At 39.2% G+C, this 10,986-nt stretch overlaps 1 pseudogene; it reads left to right on the forward strand.

The window, feature by feature from the left end:
• The first annotated feature begins 3,248 nt into the window (after window positions 1-3,248).
• Window positions 3,249-5,866, forward strand: LOC137644901 (uncharacterized; annotated as a pseudogene).
• The last annotated feature ends 5,120 nt before the right edge of the window (window positions 5,867-10,986 follow it).

Raw genomic sequence — 10,986 nt, forward strand, 5'->3', positions numbered from 1 at the left:
AGCTAGGCCAAAATTGAATTTTGTCCAAAGGAACAGCATCTATTTTCTCTGAGATGTAGAGATTGCCATTTGAAATTGGCAACTGCTCCGCAAACCTCCAGGGATTGGTTATGGAGCATGTTGGTAGGTCTTGATTCAAGGGTCGTTTGACTGACCCCTGGGAATGACAAGAGAAGCTTTACGAGGATCTATCTTGCGTTTTACTTCCTGCTTTTCGTTTCGTTTGCAAAAGCTCTCTATTTGATTCTTCAGCAGGATACATAATTGTACCACATTATCCAATAGAGGGGTAGAAGACGAAGATGTTGACATTGATGGCTCTATAGCCGGCATAGGCGGAGGAAATTCCGACACAACATTTTCCTCTTCTACCCTGGGGCACTTCTTCCCCTCAATCCCAAAGGTTTTCTGACCGTCAGGGGATGAAGTTGGATCCTGAGGCACTACTGTTTCCTCGCTTGCTTCCGGAAATAGTAGCTTACGCATCCCATCATTAGGTAGGAAAGGTGCCGGAGAGATCTTTTAAAAGCCTCTCAACTAGTTGCGTAATTTATATTGAGCTGTATCCCTAGTCTCCGTAGACTTGGGATTTTCAAAACCTTCGGACATTAATGTCCGACATATATTGCAAACTTGTGGGTTCCAATAATGTAGGGATCCGGAAATAATATTGCAGGGGGCATGAAACCTGCAATTATTATGACCGTAAAAGTACTTACTCTGGGCCTTGCAGAGGACTGAAGCACAAGGTATCTGGTGTTCCTCCTGTAAAGAAAGGAAAACCAAATGAGTATACAATGGATTATCTCCTTGACAATCAACATGCAAATGTCCTTTACAATAGAGTAGCTTAAGATAGTAAGCTATAAAGGGATAGTAGGAGATACATACTTGTATACCCCTGTGAGCAAATGCTGTTACCTCCCCTCAGTATTAACTACATGGAGATTTCTCTATAGAGTAACTCTAAGTAAAAGGGCACTTACCCCTAGGGGTAGAGAAGTATCAAATCACTGTCCCAAAATATTGTTAATACTGTGAGGTCAGGATGACTGATTCTTGATCAGAATATTGAAGAAAACTATTCTTTCAATATATGAACGGTACCAGCAGAATGCTCGTACATGGGTACCCAAGGTATGTCAGAAAATACTACTGTATCATGGTACTGTAGTTTTCTAATTACAGTAAGTCTATATTGCAATTTACCGGCTACTGTACATCATGTATTGTAGTCTAGTCATTATGCTGCCTTCATAGTAGCATATGACAGTATGGTCCATCTAGCATGAAGCCAGCTGGACTAGGAAAATAAAGACGTATATTTGTATATCCCACTCAGCCTATTTGCTGTAGTCTTCCTACTATATTAAAATATAGAGTTTCCTGATCAGGGAGACTCAAGGAAAAAGGCTGCACCCTTTAAGTGTTAGGAGTGTATTACTCCTGCCTTGAAGTGTTTAATATTGTAGGGTAATCCTAATACTGATTTCTAATCAGGATAATGAAGAAATCATATTCATTCAAAATAGGATTGGGCTCAGCAAATGCATGTGTTGGATATCCAAAATATATTGGAAATAACTACTATTATAAACTATATAGTAGTTTTCTATCTGCAGTATATTCTATAATGCAGATATACTAGCTACCTGTATAAAATATACAGTAGTTCAGCCGGCATGTAGCCGACATAGCTAGGTTTTTCCGGCATACCCGGCATGCTAGCTAGAGAGAGAAAGATAGCATGGAAAAAAGGCTACTCCTTACTGTGAATGTATACAGTAATTAAGGATGTAAAAGTCTAATTTGACTGCCTTTTTCCAGAGAGAAGGTTCTAATAGAAGGGGAGAATGTACCATTCAGACTTCCATGCAGCTACAGTACTATTGCCGACAAGGTACCGCCGATACACTGCCAGCCGGCAAGTCCAGCAGTACCAGTACAGTCGGCGTGCTGCCAACTGAGTCAGCACTATCTGTGCCGGCCTGGCCGGCAGTACCCCGGCAACAGGACCTGTAGCAGCAGTCCAAGGGAGGACTGAAGAACCTTGGGAACAGAAGGGACTTCCCTATCACGGCCATCTTGGTCGCTGGCAGCCATCTTGGCTGCCGCCTGGGCCGGCAGTTGCCGGCTAGGCCGGCAATTGCAATCAGATGATGTGGTTGGCGGTAGTATGCTCTGCCGTCAGCCAAAGACATGGCTCGAGAGGGAGTCTGGCTAGCTCCGGCAACCTACTAGCAAAAGAAGGTTGCAAGATGCCAGCTTAAAGAAAGACAATGGCTAAGCCATCAAAAGAGGACAGCGGCGTAGGGAACAGGGTCCTGTAACGCGTGTGAAAGGACCTGGCAAAAATTGTCAATCCTACCACCTGTAAAAGAAACTCTGTTTTGGTATCGGCAAAATCCCAGGGAACAGGAGGGACTCAGTTCTCCAAGCCAGAGATTGCCGACCCAGTTAAGGGGATGGCGGCACTGCCGCCTCCTCTCAACAAAGAAGAAACAGAGTTCCAGTGCCACGTATCCTAGGCTAAAGAAAATTACTCTTCAGCCCAGAGTACTGTGGCATAGGACTAGTCTTTTAGTCGCAAGGAGAAGATGTTATCCTACCATAACTTCAAGTGCGGCTAATGAGGACTAACCTCCATTGCCTGCAGGGGAATGATGGTATCCTACAACGCCCTCCCGGCAGGTCGCCGACATAAGACTAAATACTCTGAGATTCTGACTAAATCCCAAAACCCGATGGTATACCACAACCAACGGTTAAGGGAAGAGGCAGGACAAACCCTAAGTTAGCCATGTCTGAATAAAATTCAAGGCACGGCTATTAGGGTTGTAGCCTGAGGCTACACTCAGAGGGAAAGAGATTACCCTTAAGTCTCCGAAGAGACGTGTAATGTTTCATAACATTCTAGGAGGTATCAGTCTCCACTGAATGAAAACAAAACACGAGGGTAATCGGGGAAAGTCTGAATGTATAGTAAAACGTCTAGGTAAGGTTACCTAGGCTATACGAAATCTCGGTTACCTAAATCACCGAAACTCTAACTATACGATCGACAGAGAAAAGGGAAACTAAAATTATGCACATTATCAAAACTTTACAAGAGTAATTCCCTAAATAGCTAAATAATTAAAATAACTAAATGAAGCTATTAAAAACTGGAAGTCGTTCTGCTATCTAAATAACACATCCCTAACGAATGACGGCGCCATGGCGCCTCCAGTATCTGGCCTAGCTCTTAACCCTTTGACTGCGAAAAGCGAGTATACTCGAAAATTAAAATTTCTCCCTTAACTGCGAAAAGCGAGTTTACCCCACGGCGGCGAAAAAACTTTTTGAATAGCGCCGCCGATACTTTTGACATTCAAGTGTACGCTGAAAACGTTTGCTGTCCAGTAGGTGCTGCCATCTAGTGACCAGAAGACGAAACAAAACGTAAACAAAAACAGGTGTTAACAGCTGATGCGACGAAGTTCACGTTGTTTACAAACATCAGGTTTTAAAGGTATGTATTATTTATTTCAGTAATAATTTATTTATTCTAATTAGTTCTTGAATATAAGTAGACTATAATAAGTCTGATTAAATCATTAAATAAGTGTAAAATATGGTGTAATAGGAGGTAATATGAAGGGCATCTCTTTCAAGCCTAGTAAGCCTATTTTACTGTAAGTTTGCCAACTTCGATTATGTTATGATAGGCTTTGTGTATAGGCCTGGACTTATTATAATGGTAGAATATGATGTATATTACCATAAACTCTAGGCCTAATATCAGTGTCTTCAAATATGTGATAATATGCAAATTGTAAAGACAAATCATAGGCTACCGGTAGGCTACATACTACTCACCCCCCCCCTCTCTCTCTCTCTCTCTCTCTCTCTCTCTCTCTCTCTCTCTCTCTCTCTCTCTCTCTCTATATATATATATATGTGTGTGTGTGTATATGTATATGTATATGTACAGTATATATATATATATATATATATATATATATATATATATATATATATATATATATATATATATATATATATATATATATATATATATATATATATATATATATATATATATATATATATATATATATATATGTCTAGTAGCTATAAATGTAATTTCTTTATTAGGGTATGCTAATTTTATTTTTTACTTTCAGGGTCACCTATAATGGCTTCAAAAAGGAAGAGGTGTGCAACACAACGGGAGATTGCTGATATTCTTGCAGAAGAAGACTCAGAAACAGAAGATTTATTTGTACAAAGGGAAGAAGAACTATATGAGGATTATGAAGCAGACGCAGATGAAGATGCTGATGAAGAAGTTGAAGATGCTGATGAAGAAGTTGAAGATGATGACTTGAATAAAACACTAACTGATGATTCATGGGTGAATATAAAGAATGTAGGCACAGATCCTCCAATAAAGTTAAAGTCTATACAAATTTATTCAGAAACTAATAGGGCTGTAAATTTAGATGACTGCACTCCATTTTTATGCTTTTCTAAGTTGTTTCCTAATGAAATATATGATCATGTAGCTGTGGAAACTAACCGGTATGCAGCATACATGATAGAAAAAATGCAACCTTTAGCCCCTCGATCACGGTACAGAGCATGGAGAGATGTGGATGCAGGGGAAATAAAAGCATTTATTGCTATTGAAATTGCAATGGGATTAGTGCACAAAAGTAGTCTAGCAAGCTACTTTTCTAAAAAGTTTTGGCTAACTGAGACACCTGGTTTTTCCAATAATGTCACGTGACAGGTATGAAATTATCCGTTCCTGTCTACATTTTGCAGATAATTCTGTTGATGGTAATGATGACAGACTTTATAAAATAAAACCAATTTTAGACATGGTGAAAGATCTATATTCTAAATATTATGTAAGTGGTAGAGATTTGAGTGTAGATGAAGTATGGTGAAATTCAAAGGGAGGCTTTTTTTCAAGCAGTACATGCCTAAAAAGCCTACCAAATGGGGAATTAAGGTTTGGTCTCTCTGTGACTCTAAGACTGGTTATCTGTTGAAATTTGATGTTTACACAGGGAAGGGGCTAGATTCTAATAAAGGCAAAGGACTTGGTGCATCTGTTGTAGAAAATTTGTTTGAAGGCTTTGAAAACAAAGGCCATGTAGTTTACATGGACAGCTTTTTTAGTGGAGTACCCCTTTTTCAAAAACTTCGAAGTAAAGGTACTGGAGCATGTGGGACAGTTCGTCCAAACAGAAAATATTTGCCATCACAGATGAAAAAAAGTAAAACCTAAGAAAGGCCAGCTACCAATAATGTGGAAGAGTAAAGATGAGGAATTGGTTGCTGTCGTTTGGCAAGATAGTGGTAGAGTAAATATCCTTTCGAGTGTTGGGGACACAGGTACAGTGAAAAAATCTATTCAATCCAAGAAAGGGGTAAGGGAAGTAGATAAACCATCTTTGCAAGCTCAGTACAATAAATATATGGGAGGGGTAGACCTTTTTGATCAATTCTGCTCAACCTACCCCTTCAATCACCGTAGCAAAAAGTGGTATCAGACACTGGCATTTTGTGATTGAAGTTGCTCTTGTAAATTCCAAAATTAGTTACAACTTGCAAAATAGAAAGAAATTGACCCAGGTTGTGTTTAGACAAGAGGTAATAAAAGGATTGTTAGAAGGATATAACACAAAGCCAAGAAGAAAGAATGTTGTTAGGGACTTGGTGGAAAACAAGCGCTTGGGGGAAAGGCATTTTATTGCTCAGTATGAAAATAAGAAGTACCTACCTAATTGTAGTGTTTGTTCAATATTGCCATCTCAATGTTGCAAAAAAGGAAAGGGGACATGTAAGAGGAAGCAGACATCATATTTCTGTAAACAGTGCCATTTGTTGTTGTTGGTGTATTAAAGCCAACATATCTTGTTGGCACGGGCCTTTGTATTGTTCGGCCCGTAGGTGATCAAACACAAAAAATAGGTAGTAAGTTAAAATTGCCCAACCTTACTGCTGGACACGGGCTTTTGTGTAGCAGCCCGTAGTATTTATTGCCCTAAGTAGGCAATAGTGTCACAGCAGTACCAGTCTCTCAAGTCTGGATTTGCAGCCGCTCAGCTCCTTGAGCGTAGCTGCAGGTGCGACCGCTCAGCCCCTTGAGCATAGTCGCTAGGTTGGCAAGGATAGGTCTTGCAACTGCTCAGCCCCTTGAGCGTGGTTGCCAGTGTGGTCGCTCAGCACCAAGAGCATGACCTTGCGGACCAAAAAATCAGGACCATTTGGAACCGAAATGAAAGGTTTTAGTAGTAGGTAAAAGTGCTGATAGTAGTAAGTCCCAGTAAGTAGGAGAGACTGGGAGAGGAGAGAAGAATTCGAGTAGTAGGAAAAAGTGGCAGATTTAAGCATAGATGCCTATCTCTGCACCGGGGAGGGTGAAACTAAGGGACTGAGGAGGGAATGAATTACAGAGGAGGGAGTCTTAGCAAGGGAGCAGACTTTAACTAGTAGTTGCAGTACTAGGGGGATCAAGGTGTCCACTGGCAGGGCCTCTGCCAGGGATAAGATGGCAGATATTGCTGGGGGTTGGGGAGGAGATTTCACAGCGCTGGAGGTTGGCTCTTCAACTGGGCTAACAACAGTGCTGGGTTCTTGGTCCGTGGCTGCAGTAGGGGCTCCTGGAGGAGGAGTCTCGGATTGTCGTCTGGGAGGCCTGGTTCGCTGAATCCTCTGGGGTTTTGGTGCCTGCCTTGGTGCAGCCTCAGGTTTGTTAAGTGTCTGCCTTGGTGCAGCCTCAGGTTTGGTCGGTGGGGCTGCCAGTGGGGTTGGTAGCCTCTTCAAGAATTCAGGGCACTTCTTGTTCCATGCATGGTGACGTCCCGCACAATTGGGACATTTTGCCTGGGTTTTTGTCCCATTCCGGTGTGCGTCAATGCAGTCCTGTGTGGGATGGCGGTGGCTGCAGACTCCGCATATTGTAGGGTTCCTGCACTCTTCTTTCTGGTGAAACAGTGCCAACAAAACCCTCCTCTTTGTGTTGTCCCCTGTTTTGAAATTTTTCATACTGTGATGAATTATAAGAAAACATGTAAATGTAAGGATGAAAAGAAGTAAATATGTCTTTTTTGTCAATTGTTTGTAATTTTTTCATATTTTTTGTAATAAAATTTTACTTCCATAACTTTTCTGGTTTTATTAACAATTTTTGATATTTTCCAAAATATAACAAAATTTGTACTAGTTTTGAATCAAAATTTAAGTACATAATCATAACAATATTTCAGTATATTTCATTAATTTAGTTATTTTTCATCATAAAAAACATATTCCAACCCATTTTACATGTCAATTGTGATGATATGCAATTTTCGTAATTTTTTTGAAAAAGTACGTTTTTTGGGTAAAAATGGTAAAAAATGTGTTAAAAACAAAAAAATATAGAGTTTAAGAGTCATGAATAGATGGAAAACATTGTTTCCAATATCAGGGGATACTTAGAAATTAATTTCTACAAACTTCAAAATTTGCCGGCAAATTACGTTTTTCGGGGACAAAAATCCTCCCAGCACTACACAGCCAAAGGGTTAAACACAATAAAATACTCTAATTTCATTATGAAACAGGAGCTAAAATATACTCATAGAAAAGACCCAATACACAACTTTCCAGAGGCGGAAGATGATGGAGAAAGCATAATAATAATTCTGTAAAACAATCGAAAAGTAAGATCACCAGGAAATATCACCGAGCGAGATCGCTACAAAAAAGGAATGTCCGCCGTCGTGGGAATGGCGCTGTTGTATTCCCAATAGTATTACGAGAGCGGGGAGAGCCTTTGGATGGCTCCCTTTTGCCACATCCTCCTCGAAGCCAATACGCTGTTTGGGGTGCAGATTCCTATGGAAGCGTGTCAAGAATGCGTCCGCTGATATTATGCGATATCTTTTGGAGAAATTTTAAGGATATTCGTGCCAGGAGTTATAATTCTGGATACCTAGAGGTAAAATTCTCTGGGAATATCACTGTAGTACATATATCCCTTAGGAAGCTAGTTTAGGGAACTTCCATCAGGACGACATGGCCATCTCACCCAAAAATAGATTTTTCGCCTCACTCAAAATCCGTTATATAATTTGGTTTTCCAGATTGTACTGTTTGGTAAGTCATAAGACATAAATACTCCTCGCCTTTACTCATCTGTAACTATTCTCGCGTCAACGCGATTTGACAACTGCACAATACATAGCAATTCTCATAGATATTTTGGACGTCCGGTTCTGATTACTTTATAAGTTATTTTATTTATTTTATTTAAAACTCTAGTCTTAGTTTAATAGGCAAATATAACCCAACATGAGACACACAGTAGGAAAGCATTTGTAGGTTTTACGAAGAAAGAGCCTCTGTTTAGCCATAATTTATTATTGAATCATTGTTAAATATAATATCAAAGAGAAATTGCTCATCAACTTTTTTCAAATTGGAGAGTTTTGAATATTATTTACATACAATAATTGTATTCAATAAAAACTTATCAGTTGACATGATGGGAGAGACATTCCATGAAGCTACAACTCAAGAGCCCGTGTCATGCTATTTGCATGGCAATCTACACACACACACACAAGCAACAACTATCGCTTCTCGGCCTTTTGGCTAAGATCAAAGAGCCCGTGTCTTACATAAGGTAAGGCGATCTACACACACACACACAGCAACAACTATCTAATGTCGCATGAGGGTCTGCCCCTCTCGTTTAATCTTTCCCTGTACTGCATTTTCCCCGCCCCCCACCCCTCTTTCCCTTCTCGTTTCTCAATCCCATCCCAGGTACCTGCCCTCGGGCTATAAACTGGATTGTATCCAGGGGTACTTATCCTTTCTCCATATTCCCCACTTCCCTGTCCTCATCGTACTAGGGGTTACTAACTGATGAATGACAGTTAGATATTTTGAAGGGTATGAATCTTGGACAATTTTGCTCAGAACTGTCTACCTATAAATCCCTCATATAGTTCACGAATTGTGATTTTTATAAATTAATAAATCATGTTCCTGTTACAGGATTTCAATGGTAAACATCCACAGACAGAATTCTCCAATGTCTGGCACAGTGTAAAATCCGGACGTCGGATGCCGTCCGGGAGAATAGAAAATCGCTTGTATCACCGGGAAAGACGCGAAAATACACTTCTTTTTGGTGACTGGCAATGTTCACTGATATTTTCTGTTATTTCCTGCTTATATGTAAAACTGCTTTTGCTGTATTTCTACTTGTCTGACGACGACTACCTATTAATCAGTGAAATCCTCATTAGAGGCAATTCGTTCTCGCTTTGACGACTATGAACGTAAATCCTCTTCATTGGGTGGTATTTGCCTAGTTTTTAGCTTTCATTGTCCACCTGTAGCTACTTATTGATTACTTTATTGTCAATAAACGTTATTGTGATTATGATTTACGAGGTAGATTTCCTAACCAGACAATATAGTTTGGAATCTTACCATACAAAATTTTCACTTTTTCTTTTGGCTAGTGTATGAAACCTAGAAAAGGGGACACACTTTCTTGACTTTATAATCTTAGCGAATAAAAACGTTTTATGTAAAATTTAGGTAATAACTTAAATGATGGAAGTTATCAAATGTTTTTCAAAAACTTTTCTTGTTTTTCTTTTCATTTCCTTTTCAAATGAGAGAGAGAGAGAGAGAGAGAGAGAGAGAGAGAGAGAGGGAGAGAGAGAGAGAGAGTTGCAGAATCGCACATCCTGACTTTATCTTATATATTTTCTATTTCACAAAATTGAATATAAATGGGAAGTATTAGTACATATGATATTCAATACAATCATAAACTGAATAGAAACTGATGGGGGTGAATGTAGTTCGTTGTGGCAAGTATAAAGTTTCTTATTACTTGAAAAAACTAGATAATTGAGTCACCAGTCGTGAATATCTTGCAACAGACTTCCATAATAATAGACTTACATAATAATACCAATTCCCTAATATCGCAAGAGGGTCTGCCCCTCTCTTTTGTTCTTCTCCTGTACTTTTCTTTCCCCTTATTTCCTTAATCTTTCCCATCCCGAGTACCTGCCTTTAGGCTATAAACTGGATTGTATCCAGGGGTACTCTTCCTTTCCCCATATTCCCCACTTCCCTATTATTATTATTATTACCTTCATAATATCGTCACTTATCTTGTTAATATCTTTGAGAAGTGAAGAGTCTCACTTTTCCCCGATATACTCATTCAATTCCCCCTGATTAATCCATTAAAAGCTATATACTTGTAAACAATAAATTAAGTATAATGTTATGCTTGAAAGATTTAACTAATCTTATTTTAATGATTGGTGATACGTCACAGAAAATCTATATTGATACGATTTATATCATGAAATATCTTAAATACTTATGATGTGAACATGCACCACTACATATTCGTCCAGGTATGCTACTACCTGTTACTCCTTCGGGGGGGGGGGGGGGGCGCAGGTGCTAGACGATTGTGTCTGTGAGTTTTGTGAATATCTTTGGGGCTACATCTAGTCCAAAGGGCATGGCTGTGGAGACAAATTTTGTCTTCTGTTGCCTGAATCCTATGTAGGAGGGGAGGGGGCGAATGACTGGTAGGAAATGGTGCTGAATACAAAAGTGATGATTGCAATAACTGCTGTAATCAGAACAGATATAATCAAACCCCATATACAATTGAAGCAAAAAATAGATATATTCAGAATTATTACAAAGGGAAATTGTACAGTACAATTAGTGGTAAAATTGAATGTCTGTGGAATAAATGAGACAATTCTGTTAAAATCAATGGTAAATAAAATTTTAGCAATAACATCATTAGGGTTTGATTATGAATATATCTAGGATCCGAACTTGTTCTGAACTCCACAAAAAGACTGAAGGGCAAAAACGGACGAGATTATTTTAGTGCATCGAAAAGACCAAATTACTTTGATATATCTAAATACTAGAGAAAAAAAAGGGAAT

Source organism: Palaemon carinicauda, chromosome 8 (assembly GCF_036898095.1).
Source record: "Palaemon carinicauda isolate YSFRI2023 chromosome 8, ASM3689809v2, whole genome shotgun sequence".
Classification (NCBI taxonomy): Eukaryota; Metazoa; Arthropoda; class Malacostraca; order Decapoda; family Palaemonidae; genus Palaemon; species Palaemon carinicauda.